At 40.7% G+C, this 13,229-nt stretch overlaps 1 pseudogene; it reads left to right on the forward strand.

The window, feature by feature from the left end:
* The first annotated feature begins 857 nt into the window (after positions 1–857).
* Positions 858–7,103, forward strand: LOC125287988 (annotated as a pseudogene).
* The last annotated feature ends 6,126 nt before the right edge of the window (positions 7,104–13,229 follow it).

The raw sequence follows: 13,229 nt of genomic DNA on the forward strand, positions 1-13,229 counted from the left end.
TTACTAGTCTCAGTGAAAATGAACTAGATGGACTGGGAGATACTAAATGGACAGGGACAGGCTAGTGTTTGTTTTTTGAAGCTGTGTTTGAAGCTGAAACATTGTAAGATGTCAAATACTATGGATATCACCAGATGTAAGCCACTCAGCCTCATTTAGAGTATCGGTCAGTGCGTTCTCAGTCAGTCAATAAGTCAATTTTTTTTTAATTAAGTCAAATGATTTCACAAGAAAGCGCTAGGTAAGTTTCTTTATACTGAAAACAATACCAACTAGTTTTTTTTTTATCTTGATATAAGATTAATAACACTTGGTTAGATTTTGTTAGATAAGCAGTTTTTGCAGTGCACCCTTTTCACACAGTTTCCAACTAGAACATAAGATATTGGGACAAGGAAAGGAGTGTGCTAAGGCAAATAAGAACAACCGCGTTTAACAAGTGAGAGCTCTATTCCGAAACGCTACCATTTTAATACATTTTCATATATATATATATATATATATAAATGTTCCAGTGAAAATACTTGGAAAACAAATTTAATACACATATATATTTATTTTATTTTTTTATTTGTTTTCCAAAAAATTCACTGGAACTTGAATCGGGTTATGGTTATTTGATTTATCTTTACTCAATCAAAACACCACAATTGCACATTGGTAATCTGGAATTACCTGAAATACACAATTAAATAACATAACTTATTAATGTTTTCAAAAAAGAATTCATAATGTTTTGCAGTAGAGCTCTTGCAGGTCTTTTGTTCCTTCGGAGGGCAGGTGGAACATAGCCTACTTTGTCATTATATAACTGTTTTGTCACCTGACCTTCTGGAACTGCAAGCCTGTTGGGTATCATGCAATATGACCAAACAACATCATCACACTGTGAACCAGAGGTCTGCCACATGGCGTTCTATGGGGCCAAGACTGGCTCATGACTAAGAGGACTAATGTCTGACCCCCCCAGATTATTTAGCTAATCTGACCTGATCAATGTTCTACACTGGTCATTGTTTGTTGGTTCTGGTGCTGTATCAAATAATGTGAGTGCACAAGCCCCTCCCACACGACCCAGAGTGGATGAGGTTGGTATAAAAGGCAGCCACTGTCAGTCTCTCTCAGACAGGAAGGCAGAGAAGCAATACTAATGAAGCTAGCAGTACTTTTCCTCACTGCTATTCAACAGTAAACCCTCTTTGCTGAACTTTGCAGCATCTCTCTCTTTCTCTCTCTGCACTCCCCCTCCCGTTCTTCTCTCTCTCTCTCTCTCTCTCAGCTCTTAGAAGCTTTCACTGCTTGTCACTGGTCTTCTGTGTTGTGTGGATCTCTGGACCAGACGCTTGACTCTCATCATGTGGCTGCTGATGTTTGTGGCGTGGTCCTTGGCCTGTGCCTATAAGGGGGAACCCTACTGGTACCTGTTTGGGAAGCCGAGCCTGTTCTCTCTGGAGTCCCTCGGCCCAAAGAGTCACTAGAACCGACCAGGAGAAGAGGAACAGGCTGCTGCTGAAAGGTGAGGTCAGAAAACACAGCTGTAAAAATAGTGAGACTTAAACTGGTTGTGAAGTCATACTATTTATCATCATAATGTCAGACATCTGCAAGGCCAACTGCAATTACATATGTGTCTCCCTCCGTGTAGGTTTCAGTAGGGAGAGAATCCCGAGAACCTGGATGCCATCATCATCGGCAGGTCTCGGAGGCCTGACTCACGGCCGCTTGTATGGCCAAAAAGGGGAAGAGGGTGCTGGTTCTAGAGCAACATGACAATGCTGGTGGATGCTGCCACACCTTCACGGAGAAAGGCTTTGAATTTGATGTTGGTGAGTAGGCCTACTACTAATGGGCTGGGAATTGTACATGCACTATATGAACACATTATGGATAGCTAAACATCTAAACATCCAGTGGGGTTGCAGCTGTAGAATCAATAGTCCAATCCACGTGTACGACCATGTAGTGTGTGGCCACTTAAGTGCGCCACATACTCGACGCACCCGACCTGTAGCGCGACAATGTGACGTCACAGAAACGCCGTAACCATTTGAGGTACTCGCGGGCGCCGTGGGTCACGACACTAGTTGCAATATTCTCCTGAACAGAGGTGTCACTGTTGTGAAAAGATTAACGCTTAACTCACGCTACACAGCAGAAGAAGCTGCATTAAGAAACACTAGTAGCAGAGAATGTAAACGGGCTCTGCTATTAGCTAGCCTCTATGATGGTACTTCAGACTTTGGTTGCTACTATTCACAACTACCACCATCATTATCATCTAGTTTCCAAGGTGTGCGCATAGGTAGATAGGTAGATAGATAGATAGATAGATAGATAGAGACACTGTAGATAGATAGATAGATAGATACTTTAGTCATCCTGAGGGAAATTTTAATAATTTAAACAGTTTAGTTAGCTGGCTAGCTAGCTAAAGGCTGGCTGAGTTTGTGTAATTTCCTGAAGTGGGAAAGAGATTTTGTTCAGGCCTTAATAGATATCCTTTGTTTGAAAATAAATAGTTTCTATTCTTTCCTCTTAATTCCATGTGTTGCAACTCGCTGGTAACTTTATTAACTTATCCAGCAAACTATTACAAATTCACTTCCACTGTAACGTAAAACACTGCAACTCGCTGCCCTCTAACAGAGTTTTTCTCACGGAGAGCCTGGCCCACCCGTATTAAGTCCCATTGTACCTAATTTTGGTTTGCAGTTCCACCAGAGTTCCACTGGGGTGATCACTTAATGAGTGCAGAATGAATGGGAGTCAATGGAGCTAGACGGCTAAATTTGTCTCTTTTCACCTGATTGTCTTGACAAATCTCAGATTAGATTGTAGTTTGTATAACTTCAACATGGGTTATAAGTCAAAAAGTTAAATGAACGAAAGTACTTATGTCCTTTTGATTTTTACAGGTTGGGTCGTTGTTGCCCATAACACGCTAGCATTGTGCTAATGAATGACGTCATTGACACATTTGAAAGGCTTTTTAGAACAATTAAGTGACTTTAAAAAATATAATACTCAACCAAGTGTTTTTTCTTTGCCTCCCCTTTCGAATACAATATTCAAATTACTTGGAAAAAAAAGTATAACCCGAGAAAAGTGGATTTTGAGGGGTACAGCTCCATAGACCTCCATGTATTCTGCACTCGTGGACGAGCGCCCTCATGTGGAACCACAGGAGGAACTGCAACCAGTTCAGAAACCGGAAGTTTTCAGAGAGTGGCAGTTCTCCCTTTATTAGACATTCTCTGCCACGAACTAGTCCATCTTCCTGTTTCCGCTTTGTCGCGCTCGTCTGAAAAAAAAAATGAGTGGTGTGCTACAATCCTGGCGCGCCAGCAAGATCTACGTCATTTTGACATCACGGTGTCGCGCTACCTGGCTAAAATCCTGGCGCGCCAGCAAGATCTACGCCATTTTGACGTCACGGTGTCGCGCTACCTGGCTAAAATCCTGGCGCGCCAGCAAGATCTACGTCATTTTGACGTCACGGTGTCGCGCTACCGGTCGGGTGCATCGAGTATGTAGAATGCCTTAAGCTTCCTCACTAGTCCAGATATGGTCATGAGTTTAATGAATAATTAATTAATTTCAACAACTCATTGAATAGGAACAGTGTATGATCAGAGGAAGAAGGTCACTCACCAGTTGAAAGGAGATGGTGGTAGTCCTGTGATAGAGTGCAGGGAATCCCCTTTATAGGCACACCTCCACTAGTGTGGGTTAGTCAGTCAATCAGGTCACCTGCTGCCACCCTCTGGCTGTCTTTGGGTACACGCTTTCCACACTTCTTTCTCTGTGCTCTTACGACATACTCATGTGTGTGTGTGTGTGTGTGTGTGTGTGTGTGTGTGTGTGTAGGCCTTCACTACGTCGGTCAGCTGCATGAGAACAGCCTGATGCGAATCGCCTTTGACCAAATCACAGAGGGTCAGCTGGAATTTGTGACCCTGCCCCAGCACTTTGACAATATCCCATTGGTCAGGAGAGGAGCACCGCGGAGTATAGCTTCTATACTGGGAAGACCGAGATGGAGGCCAAACATGAAGAAGCAGTTCCCAGGCCCACACCAAGGCTGTTGAGGAGTTCTTCAGAGTCATGAAGGTATGATATGGAGGACACTGCAGTCAGGAAGGAGCAGTTGGATTGTAATGCACTTAAAAAGTGTATAGTGCATACATATTGAAGGCAATGTAAGTTTTTACTTATTATACTTGTTGTTATTGATGTTGTAGGTCTCAGCCAGGAAGACCTTCTACCTGGGCCTCCTGAAGCTCATCCCTCGCTGGCTGGCCCTCTTTTTTCTCAAGTCTGGCATAGCTGACCGCTGCTCCTCTGTCTTCCGTCTGGCCACCACCGGCGTCACCACATGGGCTGACCAGCTGACCAATAACAAGGACCTCCAGCTCATGTTCAACTACCTCTTCATTGGTGAGTTCCTCCAGGTTATCTCCTACCCTACTATTTTCAGCAGGAACAGATCATCTTCGTATAGTTATTGTCACATTTGGCTTTGTAAGGCTAATAACCTTTGATCTCATCTCTCCCTCCTTCTCTCTTTCACCCATAGGTGATCGCCCTAGAGACTGTAGCCTCTTCATGAATGCCCTCCTCATCCACCACTACAAGCGTGGAGCCTACTATCCTAGAGGGGGCGCCAGTGAGATCCCCTACCACATCAGCAACACCATCCGCAAGTATGGTGGTGAAGTGCTGGTGAGAGCTCCGGTCAATCGAATCCTGTTGGATAAAGATGCCGCTGCCTGTGGTGAGTACTGGTCTGGATTGAAAGATCTACTTTAAAATAGATCACTCAGGGCTTTCTCTAGTGTCTTGTTCTCTTATGACTCACTGAAAGTCAATTATTTGTTTATCTAACATGTTTTCTTATGATCTTATGTGAATGTCAAGGTGTGGCAGTGAGAAAGGGCCAAGAGGTAGTGGAGGTGAAAGCACCCATCGTGATCTCCAACTGTGGCCTCTTCAACACCTTCAAGTACTTGCTGCCTCCTCAGATTCAGATGAAACATGGTGAGTCATGCCAACTTACACAACAAACAATTAGGGAAGACCATAGACACAACCATCATTCAGTATTATTTATTCCTTATTGACATTGTACCACACCAATTACTGACTCTAACACAAAACATGACAAGGAAAGGCAAAAAATTGGATTTCCACTAGGTCGGATGGACCACTAGTTGTACATGTTATACACATGTTTGTATGTAGAAGATTTCTGTATAGACACACAACTGCAGAATGGGTGGCAGTCCAAGACACATTTCCCACACTGTAGGACAACAAAGTGAATCTTGAATAAAAACATCTCTTTTTTGAAACAAAGTGAACAGGAATTAATTATTTCTTTTGCAGATATCCAGACGCGTGCCCAAATGATGAAACCTGGCAAAGCTTGCGTGCTCCTCTTCTGTGGTTTCGATGCCACTGCTGAAGAGCTCGACATCACGCCAACCACTTTATGGCTCTTCAAGGAAAACGACATAGACAAATCGTGAGTACCTTGACCAGTGATTAGAAAAGTGTGGACACTTATGTGAACAGTGAAGCCACCAGAAAAAAACTAAAGAATGGAAGAGATTGAACCAAAATGTGCTCATTTCATCGACAGACTTGAGCTTTAATTTGTCACACAAATTTAATGTAAAGAAATTAACTGGAATTTAATTGAACCAGAATGAACAAAATGAAACTGGATTGACCTGTATTGAACTTTGTCTCAGGATGGATAAATTCTTTGCTATGAGCAAAGATGAGGCCCCTGACAATGTTCCCATGGTGTTCATCACCTTCCCATCTGCCAAAGACACCTCCTCACAGATCAGACACCCAGGTGAGATTGCCCAGATCATATTCACCCATTATTAAGGACCCACTGCTGAAATAAATTTGATTTGCATCTAATACAATCTTCCACATTCTTGTGATGCTAACTGTCCTGCTTATCTTGGTAGGCAAATCCTGCATGACTGTCCTGACCATGGTGAACTACGAGTGGTTCGAGGAGTGGAAGGACTCAACGGTTAGGAAGAGAGGAGACGACTACACAGAGTACAAGAACAGATTCGCTGACCACCTCTTTAACTGGGCCTGCGAGCATTTCCCTAAGATCAAAGACAAGGTGAGCAGGGGATGCATGGCAAGTACACAGTCTTTACAAACCATGAAGTAGGAAACTGAAAATACAAATTTTGGTTCTCATGAAGTTATGGAAGGAATTTTAACATGACTTTTAACAAGACAAGAGCTCTAATGATAGATCACTTGGAGGACACAATAGATAGAACAGGCATTTCTTTTCATCCTCCTTTCATGAGGAGTTTTTTTCCAGGTCAACATCACAACCATAAAAAATAATTATCATTCACATTTCTGTGTTTCTGTCTGTCACCCCGTTCAGGTGGTGTACCAGGAGATAGCCACACCACTCTCCAATGAGCACTACCTGAGAGCATTCAGGGGGGCCCCGTACTCTGGCGAGCACACCCTAGAACGCTTTGACCCAGTGTTAATGGCCAAGAACCGCTGTGACACGCCCGTCAAAAACCTCTACATCACAGGTAAGGGAATGTCATTGTGAGTCTGTCTGTATTCATGAAATTGGATCTGTCTGTGTGTGAGTGTGTGTGTCTGTGTGTGAGTGTGTGTGTCTGTATGTGAGTGTGTGTGTCTGTGTGTGTCTGTGTGTGAGTGTGTGTGTCTGTGTGTGAGTGTGTGTGTGTCATGTGTGTGTCTGTGTGTGTCTGTGTGTGAGTGTGTGTGTCTGTATGTGAGTGTGTGTGTCTGTGTGTGTCTGTGTGTGAGTGTGTGTGTCTGTGTGTAAGTGTGTGTGTCTGTGTGTGAGTGTGTGAAAAATCTCCCTTTTGTCTGTATCTCTATGTATTTGCATTGGTGCTTTAAACTATTTGTGTGTGAGGTCGTGTTCAGCTGTGGTATTGCAGGGGGCCCTGCATGGCGGGCTGATCTGTGCCTCCACAGTGTTGGGCCACCTCCTCTACGTCGACCTCTTCATGATGAAGATTAAACTGAAGGGGGGCAGCATTTTACGCACTTTACAGAAACTGTTTTTCTAATTGAAGTCTTTCTGTTTTACTCTGACCACAGCTAGCAATAACGTAGCTTGGTCATGCAATTTTGGACACAGTCCTGTTCCACCGATTTTTGTTCGGTGATTTCTTGTCCACTGGTACACTTTTATGGACACACATCACAATTTGTGAACCTTTGTATTGTACATAGAGGACACTGCAAAAATCCATAGGGGGTGCTGCAACTTACTCATTTCAGTGAGCCATTACATGCTCATTACACACCTCAGAAGGTCAGATCCAGATGATCGCCACCTGCGGATATATTTGAACTTATTATTGAGACAGGACATATCCATGTCCTGCTGTAAATGTTGATGTTTAGAATTGTTTTCAAATATATTTGTGTCTTCACATAATAATCCTACCTTGGATACCTATTTGCATATTTGTTAAGTCCTTGTCAACTCAATGTGCTGCATATTGGTGTGTAATAGGAGTGTTGTATAATGACACCATTTGCACTGAGAGCAGACTGTTTGTGGAATTTTTGGATTAACAGTAGTTTGTTCTATGAGCAAACAATTTTGGATGGGATGTCTGAACTTTGAATCGAGTGTGATGCATGCAGTACCTAGTGTTGCACATGGCTTTTGTCATCTAGTGCAAAAGAGGTTTTCAGACATAATTCGTGTTATGCATAATTTTAATGTGTTGTCCTGCATGTGTCAGTCATAATGTCATGCAAAATTTTTTTGTGGAATTTATATATTATTTTTTCATGATAAAGAGATTATAATTTTGTTATTGCTAGTACAATGTACTCCATTAAAATGATGTTGCCACCATATTTATGGTTGTCATGTTTTATTGGTTTTTAATGTATAGAAAAATAAAAAAAATGGTCGCACTCTAAAATAGTTTATTTTTACTGATTCATTTTCACATTTAGCAGCAGGGGTAACAAACATGTCGGCATTGCGGCCTTCGTCAGTGTGTGTAATCCCTTACCACTTCCTATTCTTAAGAAGGCAAGTTGCCTCAATTGATGACACCCGTAGCCTGTCTACAGCGCTGCACAGGATCAACGAGCGCTCTGACGCATCGGGCCTCACAGGCCATTCATCAGTCGGAGCGCTTGGTGTCTCCAATGTTCACAACACAACATACAGTACATTAAATGGCCAGACAATGATAAAGGCATAGCAAAAGTGTGTAGTTACATAAAAAAAATAAATTCTCAAAGAAATGACGACAAGTCAAAATCTTCATTCATTCCATATTGGAGACATAGATCGCAGATGATTACATCCTTTGAAGAAGTTTCCTGTCTATATCTCCTCCCCTGCGGGCAGGGGAATAGCACAAGATTTTTTCAACTTTTCAAGGGCCCTCTCTCCCCTTGGGCCCCTATAATCAGTAGGTGTTTTACCCCCAGTCCGACGCTCCTGCCTGCGGGATCTATGTACGTGTTCTATGCCAGTGCATTTAAGATCTTCTAGAGTGTGGTTCTTTTCTATAAAATGTCTTTCTACTGGTGAAGTTTTATCTCTCCTATGAATGGTTGATTTATGTTCACTCAGTCTTGTTCTTAATGGTCTTGATGTTTTATGATAAGTATGATAATTGTCAGGGGAATTGCAAAAGATAAATTATGTTTTTCATAGAACAATTTACCAATGAATCAATTTTGTAGATTTTCTTTGTGTGGATACAGCCAAATGTGCTGTTTTTTGTTTTTAATGTAAAATGAATCAGTTTTATACATCCATTATCTCACTAGAGGAAAAGAGATCCACACTACAGATAGTTCCCCATTCATAATCTTTTTTTATCGTGTGACATTTCGAGTTTGTGGCTCTTCTTCAGACTTAAGTCAGTCAACACACTCACTTTATCTCATTAGCCTCTAAGTATTGCTGAACTATGCATCAAGTAGGGCTACACCTCAGTTGTAAATGCAAACAGGTCCAGTAAATATGTGTTTACCCCACATGAGCTGATTTTTACTTTTTTTATTGTGGTCACCCTTTTCCTGACAGTATTGTAGTTTGCTTCTTTTGGAACATAGGTAACATTAACCTGTAATGACTAGTCAGTTAGCCGGGGCGGAGCCAGTGGCTTCGATTCGATTCGAGATTCGATTCGACCCCAGGTGCCACCCCAAAAATTCTACTTTACAATCGGCCATTAACATGGTCAAAGGCGGAACCTTTCTTGACGCACTTGCTGCCTTTAAATCAGCGCGGGAGCTTGTATAGTCAGACGTCAGAAGAGTTAGCACTAATAAAGTTACATGAATGATAGTGAGCTAGCTATAATGGTTATCTCCAAGCCGTGAAGCTGGGTTCATAGTACTCATACTAGGCATTCTTAGCATGACTTTGGATGTCTCTGAAACACCAAAATACAACCAAAGTTGATAAATCAGTACATTGTATACTTGTGTACTGTACATGTAATATTTTAGATTCTATGTTTCTATAATGACAATCAAATGGGAATCTTAAATGGCCTTGAGTCTGCCATTTAGTCCACAAATCCCAAGTTTCCCAAGTTTATTGGTTAAGTTCATGGTATATGCCTCTTTGTCATAGAAAGTATTTTACCTCCAGGTGGTCTGTGTCAATTTGATAGAAAATCTAGTTTTGCCTGACGATTTGTTATCTTTTAAAAACTGTATACATCATTGATACAGGTCAATGATAAGAGTGGCACATAGGTCACATCAAAATCGCATCATGACCATATTGCAAGGTGGAGGATATAAAAACCAGCTCCCTGGCGAGAGATCAGTATTACAGCGAGCCACAATAATTATGTTCCTCTTTGTGGTAAACTCTGATGACATAATAGCAAGCATTGGCCTGCAAGGCCTTCTCTGCAGGCCAATGTGATTAACAGCATTAATTGACCTAAGTCATGAGGTAATATAAGTTTGGCTGTTGTTCAAGATGCTAACTTAATTTATTATTTAGATAGCTAACTTAACCTAACCCTACTTCACAGATTTTGATGATAAAAATAACTTTATTTCTTTTGGGGATATTTTATTGATACTGTTTTTTTGACCCTCCCCTGAAATGTTTGGTTACACTTTACTTGACAGTATCAACGTAATAGTGACATGACACTGTCATGACTTCTGTCATTAAGAGTCATTTGGTTTTTGTCATAACAAGTTAGGGTTAGGATTGGGTTTAGGGTTAGGATTAGAGCTAGGGGGTTAGGATTAGGGTTAGCGGTTAGGGTTCATGTGTCATGACAGTGTCATGTGTTCATGACAGTGTCATGTCACTCTTGTCAATACTGTCAAGTGTTTTTTTTTACATTGTGCAACAATGGTACAGAATCACATGGGCAATTTAAGTTCAAGTTTGTAATACACATTAAACAATTCTTTACAAATGTTCATAAATCATTTAGATAAAAAGTTAAAATCACTTCAAACATATTTACATGTTAGATTTGATCCAGGCCGGTAACACTTTACTTGACAGTACCGACTAGGGCTGCAGCTATCGATTCTTTTTGTAATCGATTAATCTAGCACTTTATCGATCGATTAATCGGATAATTTTTATTTGCATTTTTAAACAACCAAAACAAATAATGCATAACAAAAATGACATTGCTGTAAAATGATCAAGCAATTGGCACAGAGGTATTTATTCTAACTCCAACATTTGGCTCCAAAACTAAGCCCATTTATTGCAATTTACCCATTTAGTGTTTACAGTATAAGTGCCAGTGCCAACAATTAAATAATGTTCAAAATGCTCTCTATAAAATTGCAACCTCTTGTGCATGACTTAGCTGGGCGAATAAAGCTGTCCATACTATGTTGTGAAGTGCTGGGAGGAAGAAGAGGGAAAGCAATTTAATGTATTAATATGCACAACGAGTTTTATGCTGTAATCTAGACCTGACATCAAAGGAAATATCTGCTTTACATAGATTTCTACACCTGCAGCATTTGGCATTAGGCTACTAACAAATACTTTTACCATTATTAAAAAATAGCCTACCATTAGGCTACTAACAAATAATTTTACCATTAGGCTACTAAAAAATAATTTCTGTGGTGAGCCTATTTGCTATGGTAACCGAGCAACCTGTGTGTGTGTATGTGTACACGCGTGCTGTGCATGAGGAAAGATGAGGGTGCATGCATGTGTATAAGAAGGGGTTCTTACTGTCATACTGTCTTGCAATTGAACGTGAATAAGTTTACTACTTAAAAACATCACGACATCGCTACAAATACAGTTTGTGATTAAAATCAGCCAACATCAATGTAGGCTATAGGCTACGTAGATAGATAGATGGCCTACTTTATTGACGCTTGGTGAAACAGCATGGAGTGGATGTTTTCGGTTCAGATGCTTGTTCTTTACCTTTATGAGTATGTAATGATCCCAAAACTTGAAAACTTTAGACATTCTCTGCCATTTATGGACATCTTGACCACAAGAATCGCTACCAGCTAAATTCAGAATGTATCACGATTCACGCGCTAGTGGTGTGCTTCCTGAACAACTGTCCTTGTGGAACAATCAGATCCCTGCGCGTATAGTGCGCGTCATAGGAATTTAACGAGGCTTCGAGGCAGGGTTTTTGCCTCGAGTAATTTTTGTAATCGAGTTATTCGAGTAACTCGATGAATCGTTTCAGCCCTAGTACCGACATAAGAATGTCATGACACATGAGGCAAAACCCTAACCCTAACTTTAACCCTAAATCTAACCCTAACTTGTTATGACAAAAACCGAATGACACTTAATGACAGAAGCGTCATGTCATAAACGTTTATGACTTGTTTATGACACGTTCATGACAGTGTCATGACACTCATGTTGATATTGTCAAGTAGTGTATTGTAGTGTAGTGTAGTGTATTGTATTGTCAAGTGTAACCAAAAAGGACCCCTTAATGTTGCCCTAAGGCAACAAAAAGAAAAAGCTAATTTCATTACATGAACATTTTTTTTTTAAACAATGACAAAAGCTTTTCTACATCTTCATACATGCATGTATATGATTACTTTACCATTAATGTCATTTTAATTACTTTACAAAGGTAAATAATAATGTTAACGTTTGGTGTTCCAGAAAGACATTACATATACTGTATGCCAGAAAATGAGCCTAGTTTGATGTGCAGGTTGGTAAACATCAGGAGACAAAGTCCATTCGTTTTGATCGACCTGTATCTTAATTGCCCAGCCACAAAACCCACAGTTCACCACTGATGATGACAGGTCATCCTTCTTCTTACTCTACATGGACAAAAAATAACTCCATTATGTTTCCTTGTAACCATCCCGAATTATGTGATTTGTTTCTCTCCGAACTGCCCACAGTTTGATTGACAGGTTAACACGAAGGACTTCCTATGTCTGATTACAAAACCTTTGTGGTTTGTGGTTTTCCTCTTGAAGTAGTGTATTACATTTCAGAAACATAATGGCACCATAAGGCATGTGCCAAATATATGTAATTTTATGGTTATTCCAGTGTTTTTTGTCAGCCATCTTGAATGTCCAAAATAAATCAAAAAGTTTTGGTGCTCTATTCATAATGATTCTGGACTGTTTTGAGGTTAATTCCCACTACTATAAGACCATGTCTCAGTTGCTCAGCTGTGGAAAGCCTCATAGTGAGTAAGGCCTACTAACCTACATTACAGCAGTTTTAAACTATTACCAGAGTAAACGAAGGACTGTGCTAAATAGGGGGAAGAACAACCAGGTCAAACAAGTCTTTTGTTCCTTCAGAAAGTGGAACATGTCCCACTTCTGTGAGTTCCTTTTTATCCTCTTTTAGCAGTGTTGTCGATTTCTTCCAATTTTTGGATTATGTTAATTGTCCTGTTCTTGTTGTGACTATGAGGGCAAATGACCAGCCAGACAGATTATTTAGCTAATCTGATCTGATCACTGCCACACTGCCATTTGGAATTCCACACAAATCATCTTATGAATACAGTGTTAGCTGGATCTTGTGCTGTATAAAGTAATACGGCCGCTCAAGCCTCTCCCACAGCACCCAGAGCGTGTAAGGTTGATATAAAAGGCCTGCACTGAGTGTCAGTCTCTCAGACGCTCAAATACTTGCTATCACTGTTATTTCCTCAACCTACAGTATTAACTAGTCTATTGTGGTGGCCATT

The sequence above is a fragment of the Alosa alosa genome, chromosome 22 (genome assembly GCF_017589495.1).
Source record: "Alosa alosa isolate M-15738 ecotype Scorff River chromosome 22, AALO_Geno_1.1, whole genome shotgun sequence".
NCBI classification, from domain to species: domain Eukaryota; kingdom Metazoa; phylum Chordata; class Actinopteri; order Clupeiformes; family Clupeidae; genus Alosa; species Alosa alosa.